This window comes from Rhinopithecus roxellana, chromosome 9 (assembly GCF_007565055.1).
Source record: "Rhinopithecus roxellana isolate Shanxi Qingling chromosome 9, ASM756505v1, whole genome shotgun sequence".
Classification (NCBI taxonomy): Eukaryota; Metazoa; Chordata; class Mammalia; order Primates; family Cercopithecidae; genus Rhinopithecus; species Rhinopithecus roxellana.
The window spans coordinates 54,064,937-54,079,158 of NC_044557.1; positions in this window are offsets into that span (position 1 = coordinate 54,064,937).

The following is a 14,222-nucleotide window of genomic DNA, read 5'->3' on the forward strand; positions in this document are numbered from 1 at the left end:
TTTTCTCATGCAAATATTTTAAGCTTGTCCTCAGTGCCTTTCTGTCTGCCATCTGTCCCTTCTTCTCCTGTCTGAGGTGTTCCCTTGTCCTAGGATCAGTACTTCTAAGTTCTCCCATCGAGATGTTCTAATAATGGACTGCCATTCTGAGGGAGTTTCTTCTTTTGAATATTCTCCCTCACTCCCCAATTCACCTATTTCTTCTATGCAAATTGACAAGTTAGTGGACACTAATGTATTAATGACTTAAATAGTGTATTGTGACCTAATAGTTGCATCACAGTATGAATCTCTGAAAATGATATAAATCAGTTTCTATTATTGAAACTTTATTATGTGGATACCTGAGAGACATCTTTCAGTGTGAGAGGGCTTCTTTGGGCCCTGAATTATTGACCTCAGATTAATCTTATTCCCAGCGTGATAGGAGAACCATGTCAAGATTTGGGATGGGAGAAAATTTAGGAAAACATTTTGTATATCCTCATATTTCCAGGAAAATTGTGTCACTTCCTTTCAACCCTCAGTGGTTTGTTATCACAATCAGAATAAAGTCCACACTCTTCACTGTGGCCCTAAACTTTACTTCATTTGGCCTCTGCTCACTCTTCTGATCTCATCTTCTCCAGTCTCTCCTTCCTTTACTGGACCAGAGCCACCTTGACTTCTTCCAGTTCCTTGATTATCCTAGTTCTTTCCTGCTCTGGAAACTCCAGAAATTCTCAAGGCCAAGACTTTCTAGGCATTCAGGTCATCCTGTTTAAATGAATTCCTTCTTACCTCCTCTATTATATTTTCTTTAAAGCACTTCTATTTTATGGACTAAAAAAAATTATTGTTGCTCTGCTTATTGTACATTTTCAACCACTGAAATCTGTTAAAGGCTGAGACTTTATTTCATGATTGCTGTATTTTCAGGGTCCAGACTATACTAGGCAAATAGTAGATAATAAGTATTTTTTAAAAAGGTTGCCTAAATAATCATAGCTAGTGTAAAAATCATAGCTGAATTTAAATTCAGGCTAAGAAAGGATGAAATACTTAAAATGATTGCTTCCTTATTGACAACCTGATTTTATATTTTTGAAAAAAATATTTTATCACACTTCAAACCTTCTCAAAATGTTCAGTATGGTGGAATATGAACACTTCTGCTCTTTGAATATCTTCAGTTCTTCACGGAAAAAACAGAGGACGACTGACTACAAATTAGGAAGCCCTAATAGCATCTGTTGGGGAGAAGAGTGTGCAGTGGATCATAGTGTAACTGGGAAGTTATTGAAAAATTACAGGAATGAAGCCAAAGGGAAGAGCCACTTCCCGGAAGCCTGTTGTAGTGAATGTACCTAGCATTCCCTTCTTTGTCCTCCAAGTCCCCTGAAACCAGCAGAGTGTGAAGTTTACAGTAGAAGCTTGATTACACCAAACTCAGGTATGAGCAGAAATAAAGACGAGGGCCAGAGAAGGCAGAAAGGGCAGAGGTGGCAAACACTAGTTCTGGGTTGGCTGACAGTTGATTAAGACAGAGTCACAAGGGAGAAAAATTGCTTTTATTTGCCATGAGGATGACCAGTGCTCCACCTGGATGGACCCCAATCAAATATCAAAGAGTTGACTCTTACTTTTTGTCAGCTTCACAATAAACTGTGTTCTTCCTGTAATGACAGGCTAGACAGATTATTTTAAGGGCGTATGCACTCTTTTGGAAATGGAAACAAAAGGAGAAATGGCAGAGTCTTTCTCCCTTGCTTGAACTCTTACTGGTTTACTTTTCTCCTCCCCTACTGCCACATCAGTTTTTTTTTTTTTTTTTGGTCTGTTTTGTTTGGAAACCTTATCTTACCAATTTCCAACCTTTCTCACTTTCTTCAACATTCTGTCTCTTTGTAGTCTTGCACTCAATGAGTGTTATAATTGGAAGAAAACTTTGTTAACTTGAAAGGCAAATAATGGTAACATTATTTTAATTTGTGTTTTTCTGATGACTCATGAGTTGAACATGGTTATAGTTTTGATCACTTCTTTCTTTCCTAGAGTATTACCTATTCATATCATTGTCTTTTTCTGGAGTATTTCTATTTTTCTTAACAGAGTTTAGTGCTTAGAATGATAGGCTCTCTAGCGTCGATTTTCTGAGCTACATGCTGACTCTGTCACTTCTATGGGACACCAATGGGCAAGTTGCAGAGTGACTCTGTGCCTCAGTTCTCATCTTTAAAATGGGTAATAACAGATATGACTATGTCTCAGAGTAGTTGTGAGGAGTAATGAGATAAAATATATTAGGTGCTCACAACACTACCTGGCACATAGTATATGCTCCATAAATGTTAGTCTATTATTATTAGCTACTTAAATATTAAGGATATTATTTCCTTGTGGATCACATTTTTAAAAATATCTTTCTTCATTTAATACTTGCCTCTTCATTTTATCCAAGGTTTTGATCTTCAAATGTGTTACATTTTAGGTGGCTGAATTTGTTGATCTTTAAGCATTTTCTTTCAATGCTTTTATGCTCAGAAAGTCTCCCTCAATGGCAGTTTGTGGAAGAATAGATTTTCAGATGCTCTTTTTCTTTTCCTATTTATGATTCCTCAATTTCCTGCCATGTGTTTCAGTCCTCTTCATTCTTTTTTCCCTCATTTCCTTTATTTTTATTTTTGATTGTGGCAAAATATGTGTAACATATCATTTACCAACTTAATCATTTTAAGTCAGGAGTGTAAAGTACATTCACATTGGTATGCAATCAATCTCCAGAACTCATTTCATCCTGCAAAGCTGAAACTCTACCCCTCTTAAACAACAACCCCTCATTCCATCCTCCTCTTAGCCCCATTGGCAAGTGCCATTCTACTTTCTGTCTCTACAAATTTGACTACCCTAAATACCTCTTATAAAGGGAATCATACAATATTTGTGTTTTCATGTCTGGCTTATTTCACTTAGCACAGTCTCCTCAAGGTTTATTCATATGTAGCATGCATTATAATTTCATTTTTTTAAGGCTGAATAATATTTCATTGTATGTATAGACGTGTAGACTACCTTTTGTTTATCTATTTTCTCATCAGTTGGCACTTGGGTTATTTCTACCTTTTAACTATTGTGATTAATGCTTCTATGAGCATATTTGTACAAATATCTCTATTAGACACTACTTTCAGTTATGTTATTTATATACCCAGAAACAGAATTGCTGGATCATATGGTAATTCTATTTTTAATTTTCTGGGAAACTTCCATATTGTTTTCCATAGTGGCTACATCATTTTACTTTCCCACCAACAGTGCACAAAGGTTCCAATTTCTGCACATCCTGACCTACACTGTTATTCAAATGTGATGGCAAAATAAAAGCATTTTTCACACACAAAAAGAATAATACAATTTATTGTCTACAGACCTGAAGTAAAAGAACTATTAAAGTTTGTGCTTTAGCAATAAGACAGTAAACTCAGGATGAAGGTGAGGGGACAAGAATTTCTGAGTTGAACTACAGTTTTATAACATGTATTGGTAAATTTACTTTAATTTTAATCATAAAAACATAAATATCCCTTTTTAAAAGGGCAAAACTAGAACTTTAAGCAATAACAAGATTGTGTGGGAAGTGTTCAATGGATAGTTAAAGCATCCTATGGAAATTCTCAGGATAACAAAAGAAATACTGAGTAACAGCAGTTCTGCTGGAAAAATTTACATTTGGTAAAATTTGTAAATGTAGCATCTATCTGTAAGTCTGTTTTTTTATGGTTGAATATATCTGTTCATATGGATATACCATATTTTGCTTCTCCATTCACAAGTTCAGAGACATTTGAGTAGTCTCCAAATTTTGGCTATTATGAATGATGTTGTTACAAACATTCATGCACAAGTCTTTGTCTGGACATAGATTCTCATTTTTCTTGAGTATAGATCTAAGAGTGAAATTACTGGGTTATATAGTAAATAATAATTTTTGAGTAAATGTAGCATTTCACATTCCCACCAGCAATGCATGAGAGTTCTAGTTCTTACATTCTCACCAGTCCTTGTTATTATTAGTCTTTGTTTAGAGCCATCTTAGTGGGTTCGACATTATATCTCTTTGTTGTTTTAATGTTAAATACACCCTTTTGAAATAGTAAAATCTTTGAGAAACTGTGACTCCTCCCTAGCTCTCTGGACTCCCAAAGCTTTAATCCACTGTTCAGTGTTCTTTTAACAATTATGATGTGGCTATAATTTATTCATTGATCCATTCATTCATTGATTCATTAACTTAACAGTGATAATTGAATGTCTGCAATAGGTCAAGCAATGTTCTAGGAATAAAAAACTGAATTAAATTGATTCCTGCTCTCAAGGACTTGACTAACCTAACTGGAAACATGGACCTAGACAGTAAGAACTAAAATGCAACGTGGTAGACGCAAATAAACTGCAAAATGTTATTCAAGTTCTGATCTAGTCAAATCTTAATATGTCAAGAGCTTCCAGTTGGCATTTTCCTTGTCATGAGAACATCTTTCTAACATGCTCAAGGTTGATTTCTAATGGTAAGAGAATGAGGTTGGAATGAGATAGGAGCTGACTTCCAGTCAACACTGTGGGCTCCACATATCACTTTACTTTAGTCCATTATCAGTGCTATTATCTAGTTCAGAACATGATATGCTGAAAACACGCTAGTTTCTGTTCTTGCATCTTAAAGTAGAAAGATCAGATGCTATTTCCATTAGTTGTCCATCTAAGGATACCATATAGGCTATTCCCTTGATAGATTTAGTTTCACCACCTTACACTGAATTTTTCTTAAGAAGGAAGCAACTAAAATAAACAAGAAGTTGAATCCTGGGATTCTGAGGGCAATGACATTTGCAAGCAATTTGTGGCAGGTAAGAAACATTTGCAAGCAATTTGTGGCAGGTCCTATAAAGTACTTCCTCCTAGGATGTTCTTGTGATTTCTGCTGTAATATATCTCCCACCCCAAAAATGCATGCATGTGCCTAAACACACACACACACACACACACACACACACACACACACACACTGCCACCACCTTCTCCACTTCCCTAAACCCAATGAATGACTAGCTTGCACAAAATTCATCCACAGATTTTAAATATGAATACAAAGAAGGGATTCTAGTGATTGGTACTTTTCCTGACCTTTAGATAACAGTTAACTAAACCATTTTAGGCTGATGTTGACATAGCCTATTAAATATCTCTACAGCAGAAATTCTACAATCTGTCCCATTGTTCAGAAGTCCTGAAGTCTATGATTTAATGTAAAAAGTAGACCAGAAATCTGAAGAATTTATACAATTTGTATCTATAACACAGTTGACTGAACTAGTTGAATGTGTCAGAATGCAATATGTGTACATATAAAATTTTTGGTGAAGCATGCCATAAAATTATAATTTGTTCATTAATTTTGCCAGTTCACAAACATTTCTCAGGTAAGGGTAATATGTCAGGCTATATGCTTGTGATTGTGGATACATGGATAAGAAAAAGACAATCCTCATCTTAAAGGAACAAACTCGTGAAGATAGACCTGTAAATAATTACCACACACGATAATAAACATAGGGAAAAAAGAAAAATTAATCATCACGATAGAATGAAGTAGTTTTAGGGAAGACTCCTAAAGAAGCAGGTTTTTGAACTGTGACTTAAATATTTGCTGCTCACAAAGTGTGGTTTTCAAACTAGGGGTATTCACATTTTCTGGAAGCCTGTTAGAACTTCAGAATCTCAGATGCCATTCAAGGCATACCAAATCAGGATCTCTATTTTAATAAGATCTCTGGTGATTTGTATGATGTTAAATTATAAGAAGGTTTGCTTTAAAGGATGGTGAAGAATTCCCAAGTAGGTTTGAAGGAAAGGAAAAATATTCTCCAGAAGTGGGAACGATACTTATAAAGGGACTATCTTGGACAAGATTCTCTTCAGAAGCACACTCTGAGGCAAAGAGTTGAGTACAGCAGTTTACTTGGGAGGAAGCAGTGGTAGGGGAGTGGGAAGTGAGATAAGGAAGGGAAGAATGACTGTAAAGAGTGTCTTTTCTGGCAGATTACTTTTGTGAGCAACTGGGTCTCTCAGTTCTTTGGGAGCACCCTGGGAAAAAGTGTGGCTATTCCTTGGGGTTGCTCACCAGTTCCAGTCATTCTTTGGTTGAGAGCTGCTTCCTATGGATGTTAATTCTTCTCCATTTTAGATTTTCCACAGGTGTGGGCCTCATTGGCTCTGGTTACTTGAGAAAGCCCTCAGCAAAGAGTTGCAAGTGAAAGTCAGTGGTTGGAGGTTCACAGAAACGGTGAGTGCTGAAAGGATATGGGTGGGTATCAACGATGGCTGCTATAGAGATCAAGGCATGAAACAGCACTACAAGGTATACTCAAGGAATTGCTGGTTGTCCAGCATTCTGGGAGTGTAGGGAATGAGTGTGGAAGTATCAGGATCTAAGGCTGTCTAGATACATAACAGCTAAATCATAAAGGGCCCTGTGAGGAAGACATGCTAAGGAAGTTGGAACTTATTTGCGGGCCAATAAACACTTAAAAAATAGAGTGTCATAGTAGAAATTTCATCTTTGGAAAGATTATTTTCCAGTCTAGAGGGTGGGACTTCAGTGAGACTGAAGACAGAGAGGCCAGTTAAGAACTCTATAATCTTGGATACAGTTTTTGTAGTTAGGATATCACCATTAGCTGACTGGATTAATTAATATCTCTATTGAGCTTCTGCTATCTTTACAGCATTTTGCAGCTAGCTATGTGAGATATCAGGTATTCTTTTCTTTAATTAATGAAAATAATATGTTTAAACTGAAGTCTATTCAATATATTAGTGCTATTGCTATACGTTAGTAAGTGTTGGTGTGTTTACATTTTACATGATGTGTATATTTCACAGGTCTTGAGTACTCTAGCTGATACCTAGTATAATTCTCTAAAAAAATGACCCATAGTATTTTTCTTTTTCCTGAGACAACAGGATGCAATTTAAGCTCGTAATTTTCTTTTATACCAAAAAATTTCCTTTATACAAATTTTTTTACTACCAAAATTTCCCATTCATTGGGAACTATATGTAAGTCCCCAATGAATGAATATATTAATTATTCACCTTGCTCATGGACACTAGTCACATTTTATTATGATCATTGCCACATCTCATAGAATAGGAATTTCTTGGTTATTGCTATATTCACCCATATAAAAGTGTTGCCTTCCATTTCTCTTAGCTAAGATGCGCAGAAAACTTTTGACTGAGCCAGAGGAATAATGGCTCATGTACTAATCCTTGTGAAATTAAACAAAAAATCTGTGAAATTAAAAAAAATTGTGAAATAAAAAAAGGAAATTCCTGCCATGTCACTTACTATCCCTAATCTTAATTTCAGTGTTGTATAGATGTGTGCATCTAAAATATCATGTTTTTCAGACTTCATTTCAATCCTTGAACTCTATTGAAAAGCTTCATTATATATTCTTCATTACTGATCTTGTTATAAAGATTTGATGCTGCTTAAAATAACCATTTGCTTTATTAAGCCAAGCTTTGTTTACTTCTGTATCTATTGAGATTAACCTCCCCTCACCATCCTTATACATGCACCCTTTGATTATTCTCGGTATTGACATTTTGGTCTTCCAAGAGCTGTAAGTTCTCAATTCACAAAAGGAAGGAGGTTCTAAGATTCATCTGATGTGATAACTAGATTTGTATATGGTATTAAAGTATTAAAGGAGAGAATGTCTTCGCCTGTAGCTTATTTATTTGAATGCAGAAAAAATTTACTGGGGAGATTCAAAATGACAAATTTGTCTATATGGAATTCAGTAAGCAAGATGCTGAAATACAGTCTAAATCTTCCATCATCACTAAAGCTCTTTGATAAGAAATTTATCTCCTCTTGTCTGCTTTAGCTTAATCTAAGTTAAGTACTAATGAATCAGGACCCATTCTGTATTCATTTGTCCTCACATTTTACTTGCTGTGGCAAGGATTCAGAAGTGATTGATTAGTATCAAATAAGTTTTGCTGTCTATTGGAAGTCTTGACACAGTAACACATGCTTTTTTTGTTTTAAATTCATATACGGCAACTTTCTCTATGGTAGGTACCGTAGAAGACTAGAAGTTTCTATTATAACACATTCATCTTTGAAAAGTGAAGGTGGCTGGCTGCAGTGTCTCATGCCTGTAATCCCAGCACTTTGGGAGGCTGAGGCAAGTGGATCACCTGAGGTCAGGAGTTCGAGACCAGCCTGGCCAACATGGTGAAATCCCGTTTCTACAAAAAAAAAAAAAAAAAAAAAAAAAAAAAAAAAAAAAAATTAGCCGTGTGTGGTGGTGGGTCCTGTAATTCCAGCTACTTGGGAGGCTGAGGCGGGAGAATTACTCGCACCCAGGAGGCGGAGGTTGCAGTGAGTCAAGATCATACCACTGCATTCTCGCCTGGACAACAGAAAGAGATTCCATCTCCAAAAAAAAAAAAAAAAAAAAAGTGTAAAGCTATCTGAAGATTGACTCAATTGACCTGATGCAATGAGGAAGTCCACTAGAGGATTTAAGCAATAGGCCAAGTTTTCAATGGAATCTTACAATAATTAAGTGATCTTAAAATGCTTGACTCAATTTCTGAGTGGTTGCTTGTGTATCCTCATCAAATGAGGTAGTTAAGAGACCTGAGGAAGAGAAGAGTTTTGGATCTGAGTTGCTGTCTGTTACGTAAAAATTGATTTGTTGTATAATCTGAGCAAGCTGTTTACCACCTGAAGAGTCTGCATTAAGAAAAAAATGTGCGATAGTGGACAACAATGCTCTTTTTATGAGGGTTACACAGTGTAAAAGTGACAGTCATGTTTCAAAGCTTCACAAATTGGGAAAATAGATAAATAGCTGTGGATAGTTTTGCCTTTTTGTAAACAGATACTGATAAAAAGACCTACAATAAAGGCTCTCTCTTTTAATAATTTCTGAATATCTTATAATTTTCCACCGCCTTTCACTCAAACTCCCCATTACTCCAGTTATGCAGCATTAATGCTGGGGGCTTTATGGGCTGCCATTACTGCTGTACATACTCTTCCATTTAATTTTAAAGTTCCATTGCTCTAGGACATTAGGATTGTTTTCACATTTCTTAAGGTCAAGGTCAGTGAGTCAAATACACTGGAGCATAAAACATTTATTTTTCATCCTTTTAAAAGTCTCACATTTATTTTGAAAAGACCAGGAAACCCACCCAACTTTACCTCTCCTTAATGTTGATTCAATCTGAGCTTTTAATTTTTTACTTTTTGCAGCATGATTTGTAACTTAGATGGCTAGCCTTAAATTTGACCAAAAAAAAAAAAAAAAAAAAAAAAGTGTTTCTTTTTTTGCTCTTGCTGAAGCAAGCCCTTCTGGACATCTGTAGGTCAGCTCTTGTTGGTGAACTGATGACAGTGGAGGCACCTGCACTTTGGAAATAAACATTATATCAAAAGAAGTCAAGCAGCAAAGGTTAAACCAGAACATGAACCCTGTTGCTCATATGAGCCCCAGGCAGGCATTCTATAGAATCTGAGAAGCTAGTCCCTAGGGAGAGGGAGAACTTTGTGTTCTTGCCCAGTCACTCTCCACGGCTGCTCAGGACAATGCATACATGCCCTAGTGAAAGTCAGCTTTACCCAGGCAAAGCGAGATAGGAAGACATTTTAGAGTGAAACTAGAAAATGATACCTGAAGATAATTGCAAAAAATAAAGTGATTTTAAAATTTTCTTTGGGGCATGGTCATCTGCATGGGATATCTAGAACTGTGGCGGCCATCTGGAGACCTTGAAGGAAGTCAGTCTAAAAGCAGACACTTTGCTGTGTCTTAAATCTCACTATTGGCAAAATGGAAAGAAGAAAAGCATCTATATTCTCATTACTTTCACTGGTTTACTGAATTAACCATCATAATAAGAAAAGACAGAGTTTCAGGAATAAGTATTTTTGTATGTTAAAAAAGTGATTTTTAGATGTTAGCAACTATAAACTAAAGATGGTCCTTTGAGTTAGAGATAAAATAGAGCTTTTTGGTGACCTCCTTTGTAGTTGAATAACCACTACCTACACAGGATCTTCACTGAGGCAATTGGTTTTAAATATCACTTTTGAAAGCACCATTTTTCCTATTAATTTACAATCGTTAGAAAGATAGTGATAGGTAATTAAAAGACTATAACAGGGAATGTACTCACAGAATAAATATGAAATATCTTTGATACTGTGGTGCTAAAGGATAGATGAGAAATTCTTCAGCCAGTTTCAGGTTTTCTCCCATTCGAATCATGGGGTTAGTGTTTAATTAGTAAAGGAGTGGGACAATGTAACAGACGAGGTATCTAAAGACTCATTCTTTCCTTCACTTAGGAGAATTACTACCAGTCAATTATCCCTTTACAACATGCTGTTTATCTCATCTTCATGTACACATTTTAGAAATAAGCAAGGATGCTATGATTCATGTCTGCGATTTTGGTCTCCTGGTTTTAAAATTGCCCGTAAGTGTAGATGCTGTTATGATGTCACACTCACAAGAAACCTGAGTTTACCATCAAGACACATTGTGAAACCTTGACATTGTTATTCCAGCATTATCCAAAGTTATTATTTTTGTGATGCAGGATGAAGCTGAATTGAACTAAAGAACTAGACATACTGTGCAAGCCTGATGACATTTTCTTGAAAGCTGACCCAGACTGCTACAAGTTCTTTAACTTGTAATTTAAAATTAATTTGAATGAAAAAATATTAGGAGCACTTGTTTCTGGCTATTTTGAACAAAGTCATTTCTTTTTGGAACATTAATGGCTCCAAGGTAGAAGGAGAAAAATGAGGGACTTGCTTATGAGCTTATGGAAGAAACATTATGTTTTCAAAATGAGAACCCAAGGTAATTACTTCACTTGAGGGAAAAAGGGATTATGGCACTTCGGCACATTCCACAAACCAACGAAATATTAGCAAAATAAGTAGCCTTAGAAATGGCATTTCTTTATGTGGAATACATAAGCTCAGATTTTAGAGATAAATCTTATCTCAACACTTCTGTCTCTGCCTCCCTACTCCACTCCTATAAGTTTCTCACCTATAAACAAGAAAATATTCTTCAGAGTATTAGCTTAGCATTAGCATAGGTCACGGAACATCCAGCGAGCCCAGTAATAGAGTGCGATACTGTGTGTGCTGATACTTCCAGGAAGTGCAGTGGTGCTATCTGGGGAAATAGACCCAGCTGCATGGGCTGACCTTGGGTGAGTTGTATAGTCATGCTTTCTTGGTTTCCTCAGCTGCAAAGGGGTAAGTAGATGGTGATGCTATCTACCTTGCTGGTGTTCCACAAATATTACTGAAGTGGTAGTTGATTAACACTTTGAATGAATGTGCTATTTTAAAACTGCCCTTATTGCTGTTTCTTCAGGGCATAGAAATCTTCTCACAGCCAGGAGCTAGTCTACCTGTACACCATGTCCATGAAGCTTGGAAAGGAGAAGAATGTGAATCTTAGACAAGAGCATGAGTTCATTTATTTAGATCATGACAAGGCAAGGCACTTATTTGTGAGTGGAGAAAGACCATTTTGCATCTGGCAGTGGCCACCCCCAAATAAAAATAAGTAAAATTAAGTTATATTTCCATCTTACTGAAATTAGAAATTTAAAAACTGTTCAGAAAAGAGCAAATATGCATATATATTGAGGGGAATTAATAATTGTTTACTCTCAACATGTACTAATCATTACACTGGAAGAATGCATAAGTTATTTTCATATGGTCTGCTTATAGCAAACTCACTCTCATAGCTGTCAGATACTCAAGAGTTTTCATTAAAAACCAGTACTCAAATCAATAGTCTTCCAGTTTGAATGGGAATAGGAGAAAAGGTTAGACATGGCTGTAATTTCAGCTTTGGTTGCTGTCCAAGATGCTGATGTGTTGTTACCTAGCAGTAGGCATTGGGGTCACAGAAGGTCTATGCGTCAATTCTATGACCAATCTGCCTGAAGTTCTGGCAACAGTGAAAATAGTAACTTTCTTAGAATCCCATGGCTCACAACACTTCTGCTTATAGAAATAAAATATGTCTTTTGAAGAATGTGCAGTAAAACTGGAAAAATAGGTCAAGACATTTTAAAGTGCATTTAGATGACAAGAAATGATCAGTCATAGTCACAAAATCTAACCCCTATGTGCCATTAATTAGTGCGCTTTCAGCTTTGAATGCCATTGGTTGTACATAATCCAGGCATCTTAAACCTATAAAAGAAAGGGATAGATTTTAGGGCCACCTCACTATGGTGGTTTTAAATAGAGTAATAACCTAAATTCTATCATTATTAAGTCTCAAAGACAGTGATGTCTAATCGTATAATTATTTGTCTATTTATAGATTCTCAATGAACAGTATGTCTTAGTTTATTGCTGTACTTGTTTGGATGTTAATTAACTGTCAGAGCAATTAAATAACAATTCTTATCATTTGAGGGGCTTAAGGAGAGTCTGCTGGGTCAGTTTAAGATTTAAATGTAGACCAAATTGCCCAAGATAACATTTTTTTTCCCTTTCCCTTTAGAAGCATTTTAATATGCATTGTTCCTTAAAATCCTCCACAGACAGCATACTCTCCAGTTTTGGAAATTCTGTTTGGAATTCAAAAATGCTCCCTTTAAGGAAAGTCTTATAATGATTTTTTTTATAACCAAGCCAGAGATAAAGAAGCAGTGGGTTCAGCAATTTATATCACACCCTTTGCACACATCTTTCCCACCTTAGCTTACACATACATATGTAAATAATGTGAGTCGAGAAACAGAAAAATGTGCACATCTTCTACTGAATTCCCCAAATGGGCAACTCAGGCCATTTTTGGCTCTTCAGTTACCTAGCAAATATGCTTTCTGCTAGAAAGAGTGGAAAGGCAGAAGCTCCTGAAATTGCTCAGCTCTCTGGGTAAACTCCAGTTATTGGACTGGGAATTTCAATCTGGATTCTCTAAAATCTTTCTTTGTGAGTATCGAGGTCGCTCGCTGGTTTAGAAAACTGTCAGTGCTCACAAGAAACTCTTCACAACTATTAACGGATGACTCAGTTTGCCTCTGTATGTTCTCCCAATAGCAGAATTGTTGGCTGGCACCTGCTCAGCTTTTTAAGCAATCCCAGAAAAATGGATGTTAAAACTTTCTGGTGATTCAGCAGCGGGTGGAAATGTTACTGCTGTGTTAGAAGGATTTGTTTCTACAGGCAAAGAGCTTTTATGTATTTGCCTGGGTTATTTAATAAATTTCGGTTTATAGAGGCCATTTATTTATGATTTTCTGTTTATAGCTGGACCACACTACTCTGTTATGTAAATACTGAACCAATCCTGCATGCTACTATATTTTTGTTTTATACATCAAATTAGGGAAACTCTTCATACCACACCAAAAGACTGTTTTGAGGACTGGCTTTCACAAAAGTTGAGCTTTAACTGTATATTTAAAGAAACAACTGTCTCCTTTCCACTGTTTTTCCAGAAGTCTGAATCAGTCCCTGCCTCCAGGGTAAAATTACACTTAGCACCACCTCGTGCAGCTGGCAGGGCAACCCGTCCAATTTACTCCGTAGATATAATCCTGCATTTGAATAACTGTGGTAAACATAGTTTATTGCTACCATAAGGTACTGTCATTGCAACTGTAGGCAGTCATTAAGTCAATGATAATTTATGGTTCTATCACCACAAAAAGGTGTATCAAACTTTTTGAACTCTGCAATCAAAAAGAACTAAAAATGCCCATAAATCTGAATGTTATCATCCTAAAACCTTTGAGGATTGAGCTGATGTCATTTTCTTTCCCAATTATACTGTACCACATAATTATTATGTTAAAAAGAGAAAAGAAAATGTATTAAAAGCCTTGTAGACATAATTTGATGTGAGAAAACCTTAAAATACATGAGTTTCATAAAGTGGAGTCCATCAACCCATGATATAGTCTGTCAGCCTCTATAGGCCATGCGTCCTATAGATGTAATTGTCCTAATGAAACAAGCCCATTTAAAGCATATATATTCTGTACTAGATTCTGCACAGAACAAATTCTGTAAAAAAATTGAAATTTGATTTTATAAAGAGAAAGTCCTAAGTTAGGAGTCAAGAAGAATGGTCTCTTTCACATATTTGAAATAGCCATTC